Genomic DNA, 15,528 nt, shown 5'->3' on the forward strand with positions numbered 1-15,528 from the left:
TTGTGAGCTGTTGACATATTTGGCATATAAAGTGTGATTTAGGCTACTTAGACTTTCTTCCACGTTAACTCACTTCACAGAGTTGGCTAACTACACTTTTCTCTCTGCTACTTTTTTGTAGCATTTATTTCAGCAAGTCCACAATCATAATTAGGGATGCACCGATGCATCGGCCGATGTTGGCCTTATTGACTGCCATCGGCAAATAAAATAACATTCACCAATGGTAGTGGCCGATGTTATGTCGCATCAATTACGGCTTTTTTTGTTGCAAAACGTAGCCTACCCATCTGCAGATTCGGAGAAGATCCGTGAAGTAACGCCGCAAACGCACGTGTAGTTTGCTTTCAAATTAAAGTGAAATCAAAATCTGCGTTTTGGAACCAAACACCTAATTTCTTTGTTTCCCTGGCACAAAAGGGGGAATAAAAATAAAATAAAATAAACATCGGCCATCGGCATCCACCATCGGCCGGATTGTTATTTTAAACATCGGCATCGGCATCGGCCCAGAATTTTGCAATCGGTGCATCCCTAATCATAATTGATGCACGATGATAATCGGACACCCATTCAAAACCAATGGGAGCGCGAAATCGAAAGAAAGCAAGTTCAAGTGGCAAAGTATTTTGCTTGTGACTGCGGAGTCTAGACGCTTCTAATTAGCATAAAATAGGATGGATGTCTACTTTCTGCAGATTCCAGGTGAATTTCACACGGCATGTCCAATCAGGAGGGGGGAAAGGGAAAGAGGCAAACAGACCGTGGCCAGCAATCTCCCCAAACGTGGAAGTCAGGGCTTATTTCGATAAACTGACCATATATTGAGAATATATAGGCTATATATATATATATATATATTACTTTCTCCTCTGAAATTAAACTTAATAAAGTGGCATATGAACAATCTTACTGACACATTTGAGTTGATAATGATAATGGCGGCGGATGACAGGAAGTCAAACCGAGTGAAACCTAGCCCCTCACACGACTGCTAACCTGATGGTACTAGCAGTCCCTTATCCCCCCATTAGCGAAATCAGGCTCAACGGTCACTCCGCCTGGTTCTGGGATCAAAATTACTCGATAAAGTATCACAGAGAAATTTCAAAGGTACTCACAGAAGCAGGAGGGTTGCGTCTTCAAAAACGTATTGTTTTGAAAGAAATGCGCTGCTAATAAAAATGTTCAATCTTACGCTCAAAACCGGCTCATATTTTCACAAAATGAATCACCGGCAAACGCTTGTCTTTTTCCACCTGTCTATCACTGTCTATCACGGGTTAATCAAATTCTTACCAAAGCCAGCCGGGAGAAGAGGGAAAACATATTTTCTGCAGAGAACTGATGCTATAACAGTATCTACGCTAACCTCCGCCATTATTGTTTTAGAACGAACAGGTAACACTTTAAAATAAGGGTACATTAATAAGCATTAGTTAATTAATAAGCATTAAGTTACAGTTAACTAATGTCTCTATTACCCATTTAGCCTACTAATGTTATTTATGTTAACTAAGGTTAACTCCCCTAACCCTAACCTTAACTAAGGTATTAATTAACATTAGTAACCTAACCTAACCCTAAATAAGCATTAGTTAACAGTTAACTAATGTTTTTTGTGACCCTTATTGTAAAGTGTGACCAACGAACAGTTGCTTCTCGCTGTCGTCACACCTAAACCACACCCGGGATAGCTGCTAGTATTTCCTAAAAGAACCCTGATTCGCAGATCATTTTCTGATCGCCCAATCAAACGGATCTCTATCAAGCTTTTCCAGACTGATGAGTGGAAACATGAGCTCACAAGATCAGGATGGTGTCACAAGCCTAATTTCTCCCTATTTGACCTTGATAATTTTCAACTTAGGACTTAGGTTCCTTTAAAGTGGTTTTATTTAGTTTCCCATTTCTCTTTGAGCTGACAGCTCTAAGTTCTCGTTTATCTTAGTTAGGCCTATTTAAGAGTTTAGTTCTACCTTCTTGTTAGCTAATTTCCACAGCAGTGTTAATTTCGTTGACGAGAACTATGACGAAAACTATTCGTCAACGACATTTTTTGGGTTATCGTCACGAGACGATAACTAAATAAAAATGAATGTATGATGACAAAAACTATGACTATATCTATTCACATTTTCGTCAACAAATAAAAACTAGACTAAAATGGTTATGGAGGGACGTATGGGAAAAGTTCAAATCAGAATGTCGAGGTTCGGGATGTGCGCAGTTGGGTCATGGATGTATTAATAGAACGAGTTGGATGCAACCTACAGGTAGCCTGTGTGTATTTAGCCCTATATATAATATAATAACCTACAGGTAGCCTGTGTGTATTTAGCCCACATTTAAATAGTACCGTTGCTACACCGGCCGGCGGGAAGTCAACTAACAGCAGACTGCTGCGCCTGAACTGTTCAGTAAATGACCACAGTTCAGAAATGTCTTTGTCAACGTTCGCACACACCGGGAGAAAGAGGAGAGCAGATATCTGGATAAACTTCATATTTTATGCAAAGGAAAACAAAACCATTTGTAAACCGTGTGGGGTGAAAATGACTGGCAAAATACAACAAACTTAAAGCGACATTTGGAGAACAGTCATCCCGAAATTCACGAGAAGGTAATAAGCACCCCCCCACCCCCGGCTAACGTTACTGTATTAGCTAAACCCAAGCTGGTGTGTTTCTGAAATACTTCAAATACAATACAAGCTAAAAGAAACCAGTGTTTCACGTAGGTTTGTGGCGGGGGAGAACTGAAGTGTCTGATCATTGCAACGCTAACGTTAGTGGCTAGCTAATGTTAGGCACAGGTTAGCTAGCAACAAGTGGGGCTATGCTTGTGGCGGCTGGCGGGGGTATCTAGCGTTAGCTAGTCTGGGTAAGCTAGTCTGGGTTAGCTAGTCTGGGTAAGCTAGCTAAGCAACTACTGCTGCTGTCTAATGTTATACTGTAGCTAGATGGATAAGACACGAACAGTTAGCTACCTGGCTATCATAGCCCCTCTCCTCCGGTGTGACGTTAGCTAGCCTGTGCCTGATGTAAGCTAGCCTGACTAGCCAACTAGTGCTGACATGATAATGTTATAGCTTGCTATATCAGGCACAAACACAGTTAGCATCAGACTGGGGGAGAGGCATGCTTCATTATGAAACTGTCTGACAGAAGCAGCCACGCTTCTGTCAGTCTGCCCCAGGGCAGCTGTGGCTACAGATGTATCTGACCACCACCGGTATGACTGTCTGAATGAATACTGGACTCTGTAAAGCGCTCTGGGTTTCATGAAGGGCGCTATATAAATCCAACTTGATTGATTGATTGAACTAAGCCTGTTAAATTTGAGTTGTCTAAATCTATGGTAGATTTCGTCGACTAAAATCGTAATGATATTTAGTCAACTAAAACTAGACTAGAACTAAAACAAGTCAGATGACTAAAATATGACTAAAACTAAATGGCATTTTAGTCAAAAGACTATGACTAAAACAAAATCATAATTTGCTGTCAAAATTAACACTGTTCCACAGGTTCAGATTCACTTTATTCTCTGTACTCTTTTAATTCGGAAATTCAGGTACATCTTCAGCATTGGCTGTAAATGTGTCAGGTTCTATGTCTTCCATAGGGTTGTCCGTTGTTTGTTCAGGTAGGTTTTCCCTTTCAGGTTTGCCGCTTGTGGGTATGGGTTCTGCTTCGTGCAAGTACTCTCTTTCCAGTAATGTTGCATTTCCAGGTAAAGTTTCAGCAGATTTCTAAGGAGCACAGTCAGAATTCTTTGGAGTGATGTAATATCTAATCAGGTTCCCTCAACAGGAGAATGGGACAGCTCCCTTAGAGGCAGTCATTTCATGTTCCTGAGTGGACCTTATGGTTCTCAAGGTAGTCGCCCTCTACTACAGAGATTAACTATGGCTCTTGCTCATCAGGATCAAGGTCTGGATGCTGACGTGTGCTCAGTTGTTGTTTCGTGTTTTGCAGTTACAGACCGGTTTCGGCTTCACAAAATCTCACCAGTGATTTTTGCCTTTGTTTTTGAGCGTACCAAGCATATTGAGACTAGAACTTGGCTAGAGTTCTAGTCTTTTGAGTAGGAGTAGGGATTGCAACTGCAGTGATTACGAGGATGTCTCTTGTATTGCTTCAGTCTGTCTCTATTGATAGAAAATCTATAGACTAATTCAAGAGGTCCGGTAATATGAATGTTTACTAGAGCGGCTGCCTTTTCTGTCCGTGCCTTTCGACAGACACAGCGGCTGCAACTCTTAATCCTTTTCTCAATGTCAGTAGCCATTCTGAATCTCAATCTAGCTCGTCAATACCAAATGACCCATGTTGTCATGAAGGCTTCTCATAACCATGTCTCTCAACTCCTCTGGTAGAACTAGCTGAGAGGGAGTTTCCTCACCAACTTGCCTCTTCCTGTTGATAATGTCATTCTGCAGCTGTCATTCTGTAGCTCGTTTATTTAGCACATCTATCTCTTGCAGAAGGATGGGAAGCTCTGGCAGTTTTCTCCTTACAGCTGCAGGAGAGGTTTCCCAGGTTTCCAACTGACAGATGACTTCACAGGTAGGCAGGGTTGGCTCTCTGCTTTTGTTTAAAATCCTCCTCCAATACGCTGGAAATGAGAGGGAACCTGTCATTTTGCTCAAAGCTGTCAGGAATAGCTTTATCTGACATACAATAGCAAGCGGTGTTACAAGAGGAATAATGGAACCATTTTCATAGGTGTTCACAGGTGGGCCGACTAGATGAGTGAAATCGTCAGATTCAGGCAGGTGGTGGTGTATGAATTGGCACATTCACTCGTCCTCTTTCTGAGAAGCCAGATTGTTGACAGGTTTAGCATGGGGATATCGTGAAAGAACCCAGGGTCTCACTTGGCAGACTTCAGAATTCAACGTTTGTCCATCGCCTCCAAACGTCATTTCTAGACGGCATCATACAGTTATAAATGTCGGCAGACGACGTGGGATAGGCCTAGGTTTTTGATAGGTTGTTCTCAGAGTTTTGTGGTTGGTTGTTCACATTGGAACACGTGATAGAAGAGGTGTATACATTTGCGAGCGCTTATGAGGGAGAGTTGGGTGGGTCAAACAACTTTGGTGAGACAACACCGAGTGCAAAACTAGCTGGCGAAACTAGCAAACAACAACGTTTTACAAGCAACTAGCAAACAACACTACTAGCTAGCCAACTAGCTCACATTCTTACTGTCATTATTATTAGCTGGCATTAGCTACTGTTCTTATAGCTACTGTTGGCATTAGCTAGCTAGCTAACGCTAGGATGCTAGCTAGCTAGCTAGCTATTCACAGTGTACACAAGCACCATCCACATCAACACACGGGGAAGACGTGGACACAGGGATCAGGCTAATTTACGAAACTGGACCCAGGAGTGGAGCTACTCGGACGGCGCTTAGTGGGAGCGCCCGAGCGCCTCCACGCATACGTTATTTTCATCTTACAGCCTACTGTAACCGTTATGTTGTATGATGCTGTCTAGAAATGACGTTTGGAGGCCGTCTAGAAATGACGTTTGGAGGCGATGGACAAACGTTGAATTCTGAAGTCTGCCAAGTGAGACCAAGGGTGCGTTCAAATTCAGCGAACATAGCGAACGTTTGCGAACATTAGCGAACTATTTTTGGTTAGCTTTGTGTTCGCCGCAAACGTTTGCTAACAGAAGCTAACAGTCTGGAGAGGTAGTTCGCCAGTAACGAGGATCACAATGGATTTTATGTGTAGCCTAACGGTATTTTGGAACATTGTTGCGTTTATGCGAACTATTTCGAACGTTCATTAAAAGCCGTTCAAATGTGACCGTTTGGAAAAAACATGTTTGCGACAAACGTTCGCCTCTGTTAGCTGAATTTGAATGCACCCCAGGTTGCAGAACCCTCTATCCTAGTGCTCTATCCTAGTATCGAGTTTGCTAGGGAGTTCAGTAAGCAGTGTAGCCGCTGGTGTGCAGCATCCAGAGTGAACACTTACAACAGCCTTTGTGATTTTGGAAGTAGTCTCACTACCAATATTATCAAACACATATCCTGAGTACGCACAGAGGGAGTGTGGGGGAGTTCCGTGACCCTGACAACCGCGGCCGTTGGGAATATGCCAATGGTGTCTGCCCCGCTGAGTTCAATGGCTATTTTAGGTCTGATCCTAGGTCACACAATGTTGACAATGTTTGTCATTATTACCGGCATAAAGGACATTGGAAAAAGGAATTTCCTGTCTTACGGGATAGAGGTACGTGTTCTGCCATTAGAACTCGTATTAAGCCCACTGCCTTCGTTGCGCCTGCCTATGGCCTGCGTAGTTTCATTGTCCCACCCCAGGTACTTCAGGGTCCGAAGGCTGTGGAGGTATCGGGTGACGATGCCACTAGTTGCCATTTATTTCAGAGGGTTACATTTCTTTGGTAGGAAGTGGCAAAACGGTGCCTGTGAAGGTTCAGTGAGACACTGGAAGGTGTGTCGGTGTCCTTCATCCTTGCATCAGTGTTGCCTTCTTCTGGTTCTTGGGGGTGTCTGATGAGTGTGCAAGGTTTTCCTGAGGTATTTACAGCGTGCGCTGTGATGTGTGCCATGCCATGGTGGGGGGCATGCCACGCCAACATGGGCGGCAGCAGTGAGTAAGCTAAACAAAGCGGAGAGCGCCGAATTGCCGGTAGAAGAAGACAGTCGATGCGCTGTGGATATTAAACATTTAAGTGTACAAATTAGCCTTTTATTTGAAAGGTGGGGGCCTACAAACTGTAGCGACTAAGGAGAAAAGGCTTTCATCTTTCCAATTATGTTTTTACTTTGGTGAGTAACGAAACGGTTTTGTCTGTAGACTCGGACGAGCGGGCCGAGGAAGCGCATTCATAGGTAAATTGCATTGACAGTAACAGGGCGGTATCTGTCCGAGTGAATTTATTTTTCCGAGGTAGTCTTCTTCTGTGGTGGTGGCGGTCTCTTTGAAGCTTCAAAAAAATTCACTCGGACAGAACACGTCTAAATAAGTTATTTAATGGTAGCGCCAAGGCTTCAAAACCCAGCATTTGTTTAAATAGACCCTTTTGCTTAGGTAAGTGAAGTTTCATGTTTATCTGACACTTGTAAATATGAGCGCCTCTCCTAAATAGGCCGACACTTATTTATTTTGACGGCGAAGTGAATGGAGGGTGAAAGGACTGTTGTCTGGCATGAGCGAGCATGCGACAACAGGACTGAAAAGGGCTAAGTGGATATGTGTGTGAATATTTAGTTGATGTATCTATGTATTTTCCTACCTGGTGGAGGGGTGTAGCATGGGCAAACGTTTTTTGGAGCCAATCTGAATCCACTACATTGCTGCTGTCGGTCCTGTTATATCTAGCTACAGTAGCTACAGTAGGTAGCCTAGCTGAGGTACATCAGAGCATAGCCGAAGAGCTCCCGTTCGGCTGACTCCAGCATTGTCAAACTAGCTGCCCATAAACATTTTTTCAAACTTTTGTCTCGGTATCAGTAACCTAATGTCACTGCACATGCCGACATGCATCATGGGTGGTCTAATCTGCGCTCTCCATTGTACTTTTTAAACATTTGTTTAATAAAAAAGTGCATTCAATAACTTGAATTAACATAAAATAACTGTAATATCCCATGCCCTGTCCCCACTTACAAGAGAACACCAGAAGCCCCAGGGTCTGCAGATGGCCAACCCCTATAATTTGGCCTTCTTGCCCTTTGTTCCTGGGTAAACCAGGTGTCCACACATTCCCTAGCACCAAAGTCCTCCAAACTAGGCCCCTCAATGATGATTCTAATAAGATCCTCCACTGTCTCTGTGTGGAGAGATGCTCTGACATCTGATCCTCTTTTGAGGGGGGGGGGGGGGGGGGGCACCAACGAAAGCCAAGTGGCAGCATTGCCACCAATATTTTTTTAGCGGCAATGTACAGATTACTGGTGGCAGTCTGGAGCCCCCCTTTGCCTGGCAGTGTGTATACTGTATGCTGACAAATTACCAAAAACACCCCGCTTACCCTATTCCAACAGAATGAATTTGTGGTTATCCACTCGCATGATATGCGCGCAGAAGGAGGCACACCCACACTTTCTTCGATTAATTATTAAACTAGTGCAAAGTGCCCGTGGATGTTTAGCGCGTTCTATTTATTAGATGTCAGTGGTTAAATCTGTGACCCATACAGCAAAGTCTGCTAGGTAGTACATGTATAGAAAGTGTTACAACACCAGGGGCTAATAAACATAAACAGTATATTCCAAAACAGTACCATCTTTGGTGTTGATTCCTATAGTAGGGTTCTCTGTTATTTTTTCCAAAGCTTGAATAATGCTTGGCTCCATAGCAGAGGGTTAGTAGCTGGTGTTTCAGGTGGATCAAACAGTCCTCCCTCAGGCTCAGCATTGCCATGTTTTTTCTTTAATGAATTCTTCGTGGTTCTGGGCTTCGAAGTTTTCAAAAAATAATTGTCCAGGCTCATGTTAAAATATTCCCTGTTCGGTATTCCTAACTTTCACCAAGCAGATAAGGAGAATAAAAGCATAAATGATAAATGCTGCTGGAGCTCACGTTGCAGCGTTCAACCTACGACACCATCTTACAAATCCATGGGCAGATATATCGACTGAATCAATTCAAATTCACCACTCAAATCATCACCTCAGGAATTGAGCAGCGCAGATTAGAAGCTTATCTCAAAAACCTACATGTTGAGCCAGACTTCACTCATAGAAAATGTGTTATTTTAACACATCCGTGTTTGGTTTGGTTAAGGACAATATAATACAACATGTCTTGTTGTTTTTAACACATCTCTTCTAAGAATGTACTGAATGCAATTTCATCACATAATGATCCTGCTGCCACGATGAGACGGGTGAGTAGACTCGCTGACTTCAGCAAACCTCCTCACCTACAGTACGGAACACACAAAAACACAAGTAGCAGCATTCATATCAACAGTGGAGGGAACATATAATGACGGTACTTCAAACACATTATGATAACAGCGTTAACTCTGTTCACTGACTTCCTCCCACACAGGAAATTACATTGCACCAGATTACCATGGGATGGCTGGACAAACTGTACAAGCACAAACTTACCTCAACAACCAAGTCAATCTTGGTTGACCCCCACCCTCACCCTCACCCTGACCCCATCTCCAATCTTAACCCTGACCTTGTGGGTGTGGATGGGCGGATGTTTCTTTCAAATATCAATGAGCATTATTACACCCGACATCCACCAGATGGCAATGACAGTCCACTCCTTGAGGATTTACCTACAAAAGCAAGTGTTTGTTGGATCTACCAGCCCTAAGAAAAAGGCATGTGGATCTATCACTAAACCCATGGTTGTTCCATCCTATTATTCACCATAGATATTGAAAGTCTATACAAACATGAATGCACAAGCTGGGTTATAAACACATTCCAAAAACACCCAGATGGCAATAGACCTGACACTGAACGTTTACAACTACTGGAAATTAGTCTCACCAGCAATAACTTCACATTTGATAATAAACAGCAGATTACTGGCAATCCTCAAGAAGGCAGTTACAAGTCTGTCCATCAATGAGTACATGGGCAGCATACTTAGGTCCAATCAGCCTTTAAGGTATTTTCACATGGGTGAATGTTGTGTGGGAAAACCTTTTCTTGGCTTTGTATTTGGTATCAAAGGTGGGACTATTATCACTGTCATTGGCTCTCAATTGTCCCACAATGAGGGCTGAATCTAGTTTAAAAAAAACAGGGACGGACTGAGCCATTTTGACTGTCCCACAGAGACCGTCTTAGTTGCTTCCTCTTAGCAACTACTTACGATGGGTTTGGAACTGGATCATTAGGACATGCAAATGCAATATCATCCTCGCCCCACTAAAACAGTACCATGGCTTTGGTCTGCTGCTGGGCCTTTGAGCTTCAGTGGAGTCTTTGTACTTAGTTGGATGCTTTGCGCTCATTTTAGTCTCATTGGCTTTTGTCTTAGGATGTTCCTGTGTTTTTATGCTTGTGAGCTGGCTCTGAAGCTCGGTAACCATTCAGCGACAACCCTTGTGTCAAGCAGGCGAATGCTTTCTGTCTTTAGTCTGGGGAGTTGACTGCAGCTCAATGACTTGTTTCCCCGTTGCGGTAATGTCACTCTTTAATGACATGTCATTTTCAAGGGAGCTTGCCGTTAAAAGATGTGACACTGACTTTTTGCTTTGATGCATAAAAGCTCTTTTCTCTCATTGGGTTTTCTTTCGCAGTGTCTATCCTCTACAACAAACTGTTAACAGGAACTCCGAGAGATTGGAGGTGGGTTGTCTCTTTTAGACATTCAAGCTGAAGAGTCAGCCATCAGCATGTCACCCCGACATCCTCGAGAGAACCGACGCAAAAGATATCGGTCAGCTTCACTGGCAGATCACGTCGCCTCTTCTCAGTGACAAGAGCTGTCTGAAGCCTGGGTTCTGTAGGTAATGGGATGGCTTCACTCTGGCTCATCGCACAATCTCCGACAGTTCTGAAAGCTGAGTCTAGCAGTTTAAGGTAAGCTGCAGGGTACGGCTTGTGGGCCTAAAGATTTTACAACATCAGCTGCTGGTAGAAGGCTACTAACTAAACCATCTAGAATTTTCCTTGAGCGCGGCAAGGCTGTTTTTTCTAAGGATGTGCCACTCACTTTAGCCGTAGCAAATTACAGTTCACTCAAATAGCACTGGCGTCACGATTGGCACGTATTCAATTAACAGGGCTCTGATTTGGTAGGCCTATGTGCTATGAGGAAGTACAGGCTGCATGTTTGTGGTACTCGGGGTCATCTATCTGTTCTTGCAATGCGCCCATATTTGTTCAAGACATCAGTTAAATCCTCTTCAATGATCTAGCAGTGACTCCACAACAATAACTTTAGGTACTGTACTTTAATATCCTTTCTATCTAGGCTACTACTGTTGTATTTGCCGGACTTTAAACTATTTTAGGTTTCCAAACTGTAGTTTGACATCACTTCCCCTCTCATTCTGTTGTCCTATCTTCAGGGAGCAAAAAAAAGAGGTGACACACACAATGACGTGTGAACCGGAGAGACTGGAGAACCCAGTGTGTGACGGGAGTATGTGAAAGAGGATAAGTTGTTGTTTGGCTTTGGGGCTTATACGTTGGCGTTACATTTGCCCTGTCAGAAGTGTTGCTTGTTGACCTGAGCCACCGCGGAACACCAGATGGCAAGTCAAGTTGACTAAAGTCAACCGTAAAGTGTGTGTAGTAGTTTGTGAGTGTGTGTGTGTGTGTATGTGCACATGTACGTGTGTTCGGTTGTGGACACTCGTGTGAGGATGACGGCAACCCTGTGGAGAGGAGGATGAACGGCAGCTGATCCCTGCAGCCCGAAAGCTGAGGTGGAATATCAGACACTTTCTGGAGCATGGATTATAAGATGCGACATCCGTGAACAAGCACAGGCTACCCTTCTTAAAGAGAAATGCCTGGATGGAAAATCCTGTTGGTGCAGTGCGCTCCTCATTCGAGGTTTGAGTGAACTAGAAGATGCTCATGACTCATCCTCATGGAGATGAGTTAACGTGTTTCACCCTGTGAGACCAAAGTTACACTAAAATCACACTTGCGTTGTTTTTGCATGTTGCCTGTTATTCCAGCTAGTCCCGCAGAAGAGGCATCTGTGATTGTAGCTTGACTGCACTTCCTGTGTGTTTGCGCATGCGTGCGTGTGTCTGTGCGTGCGTGTGCACATGTGTTTCCTGGCTAGTGCCTGGCTCGCTTAGTCACTTTTTAGCTTGGGTTAATATTTCAAGGCCCAGGCTATAAGCTTCCCTTTGCCAAAGCCTTCAGTGAGACTCTCCCACTCCAACACATGATTAACAGCCTCTGAGGGGACAATCTTAGAGCACTGCCACTGCTGAAACTCCTGGGGCTATATGGCTCACACATGCACACACACACGCACACAAACTTACACTGGCACACACACACACACACAGTCCTTCATAGTAAATGTAAACACGTTTACAATCTCTAATTGCCTGTCAGTAAGCATAACATTGTACATTGTACATTACATGTGTGTGTATGTACCTTCATTACTTGTGTGTGTTATGTGTGTGTGTGTGTGAAAGAGAAACAGTAGAGAGAGGGAGAGGGAAGGAGGAAGAGAGAGAGAAAGACAGAGAGAGAGATGATGATGCTGGATTAGATCAGCAGGACTAGTCTGCCATCTGGTGCCGCAAGGTCACATTGCAGTAAGTTCGGCGCACGACAGACATGACGCCTGTCTTGATAGTTTAAAAAAAAAATCAATAACAAATCGACAGTTGTGAGGGGGGGAAAGAGAGCGATGCTAAACAATGGATGAGTGTTTGCGTTAGGTTGGGACACGGCGGGACGCACCATGGAGTAGCCTGGGATATTAACTAGTGGTGGTGGGGGTAGAGAGGAGGGAGAGAGAGAATAGCAGACATCCTGTAGGAATTAAGGGATGAGAGTAAATGTGAGAAACAGTGGTTAGGGAGGATAGAGGAGTGAGAGAGAGGGGTGGTGGGGGGGGGGCAGGGGAATTATGAGGAGGATCAAAGCCTCCATCCATCTTTTTGCGCCCACATGTTCCACCCCCTCTGCTCTCTCCTCTCCTCTTTTGTCTATCTCATTACCGGGTGTGTTTTCTCTTGTTTGCTCCTAATCCTTGTTTTTTTTTGCTGCCTTTAGTCTGCCTGCTGGTGGATTATTTATCTGTCAAATCTGTCTTCATCCTCTGGCTGCCTCTTTCTCTCTCTCTCTCTCTCTCTCTCTCTCTCTCTCTCTCTCTCCCTCCGCCTCTCTTTTTCTGTCTCCTCTGTATTTCTTGAGTCTTTCTGTCTCACTATATCATCCCCTCCCTCTCTCTCTGTCTCTCTCTCTCTCTAAATAAAGGACAGAATCAGACTTTGTTTAGTGGTGTACAGTATGAAAGATTATATCTCGCGACTGGCATAAACAACAGCACAGTCCAGGAGCAGTCCCATGGCGTAGGGAAGACGAATTATAGGCCTACATCCATACTGTACTGTACATATCGCACTGATTTCACGGAACACGCGTGTTCACTTGCAGGCGTGCCCCCGCGTTTCATGCACGTCATTAGCCCTGCATTCGCCACATCACCACAGGAGACTGAGTAAATATCTCCGCTGCAGTGAGAATCAGAAATGGATGTATTTTCCTGTTCCTTGGAGGGATAATTCTCTCTCACTCTCTCTCACTCTCTCTCCTTTTGAGAAACTCAAAATGGAAACAGGTGGGGATGAGCAAACAACTGTTCTCTCTGCACAATGAAAGTGCCATTGTGTGGGGTGCTATTCATAGAGATAAGAACGGTAGAGAGAATGCTGCACCTCTGGCGTAGAGCACGATGGAGACGGAGGTGTGTGCGTGAGTATGTGTGTGTGTGCTTTGGCATTACTATACGTTATGGGGACCACATGTCCCCACAATAATAGTTAAATAAGAAATGCTGTCACTTGTGGGGACATAGGATGGTCCTCACAAGTTTAGGGTTCGTTTTAGGATCAAAGGTTAGGGTTTAGGGATTGTGTTACAAGTAGGGTTAGGGTTCAGAGGTTATCTTGGGTGTTAGTTGTAGGGTTTAGGGTTAGGTTTAGGTGGCTTTCTGGGGATTAGGGTTAAGGTTCTGAGAGGAGAGAGCAGGGATGCTGACTGGCCAGGCAGCGGAGAGCAAATCAGCTTAGCGCCAATGACTCTTCCACTGGACAATTTCGTCCCAGTAGAAGTGATATGGTGTCTTTAATCCTGATTCATGATGGGAACTGATAAAGACTGGTTCTCACGCTCTGGTGGGAAACAGGCAGACCGAGATGAGAGAGCCAGAGAAAGAGACAGACAGACATAAATAAAGACAGACAGACAGACAGACAGACAGACAGACAGACAGACAGACAGACAGACAGACAGACAGACAGACAGACAGACAGACAGACAGACAGACAGACAGAGGCCAAGAGAAAGAGAGCCGGACAGAAAGATAGCAGGAAAAGACCTGTAACAGCCAATAAAGACCTGTAGCAACCAATAAAGACCTGTAACAACCAACAAAGACCTATATCAACCAATAAAGACATGTAACAACCAACAAAGACCTATATCAACCAATAAAGACATGTAACAACCAACAAAGACCTATATCAACCAATAAAGAACTGTAACAACCAACAAAGACCTGTAACAACCAACAAAGACCTATATCAACCAATAAAGACATGTAACAACCAACAAAGAACTGTAACAACCAACAAAGACCTGTAACAACCAACAAAGACCTATATCAACCAAAAAGACCTGTAACAACCAACAAAGACCTGTAACAACCAATAAAGACCTGTAACAACCAATCTTTATTGGTTGTTACAGGTCTTTATGTACCAACATGTACCAACCAACAAAGACCTGTAGCAAACAATAAAGACCTTTAGCGAACAATAAAGACCTGTAGCAAACAATAAAGACCTGTTTGCCGTCCGAGGGGAGCTGCACTATTGTACAGCAGGCTGGAACCAGAGAGAGGAAAGGAGAGACATGCTGGGGAGGAGAGGAAACGAGGGGTGGAGACAGAGAGGAGAGGAGAGAGTGAATGGGGGGTGGAGAGTGAGGAGAGAGGAGAGGAGTGGGAAAGTGGGATGGAGAGTGAGAGGAGAGGGGGAACGAGGGATTAGGAAAGGAGAGGAAGAAAGGGGGATGGACAGACAGGAGAGGAGAGGGGATAAAAGGGATAGAGAGAGAAATGAGGAAAGCAGGAGGAGCTCACTAATGTGTAGGCCTAATGAGCGACTGTTGGGCACTGTCAAAGAGAATACTTGAAGGGCTGGAGGACGGCCTGGGAGAAGGATGGAGATGTGGGATATGCCGTAGTTAAAGGGTGGGGGGGACTGAGCTAGCATAATTGGGGAGAGAGAGAGGGAGAGAGAGCACTCAACAGTAGAAAGGGGAGGAGTTGGAGTCGGGGTGACACCTCTAGGGTTTATGGGAAACCCAGGCTATTGAGAGTGAAGCGTCAGAAAAATGTGTTAAGCTAAGAGGTTCAGCTTACTGTTGTTGATGTGAATTCTGTTGTGAGTGGGAAGCATGCTCTTGAGAATCTTTGTTTACAATGCTACTTTGATACAAAAATGGCAACAGTGGCATTGAACAGCTAATTTGCATAGTTGGCTTGTTTCCTAGTACTATAAGCAACAATTCTTCTCATAAAAAGGGCAACATCTCAATTACTGTAAATCCACTGAAAACTCTCAGGAGCTAAACAAGGAGCTAATCAATATAACTGGACCCAAAAAGGTTGTTTATTCGTCTTACAGTATGTGTGTGTGTGTGTGTGTATACACATATACACTACACACAGACACACGTGCAGGGAGTAGTGACACTGAGAAGCACACACACATACTGTACACACACATGCAGGAGTGGTAACCGAAGACATTTGTTCTGGCCATTTTTTCCATCCATGCTGCCCTTCCTCCAAGGGCA

The sequence above is a fragment of the Borostomias antarcticus genome (assembly GCF_949987555.1).
Source record: "Borostomias antarcticus genome assembly, chromosome: 7".
Lineage (NCBI taxonomy): Eukaryota > Metazoa > Chordata > Actinopteri > Stomiiformes > Stomiidae > Borostomias > Borostomias antarcticus.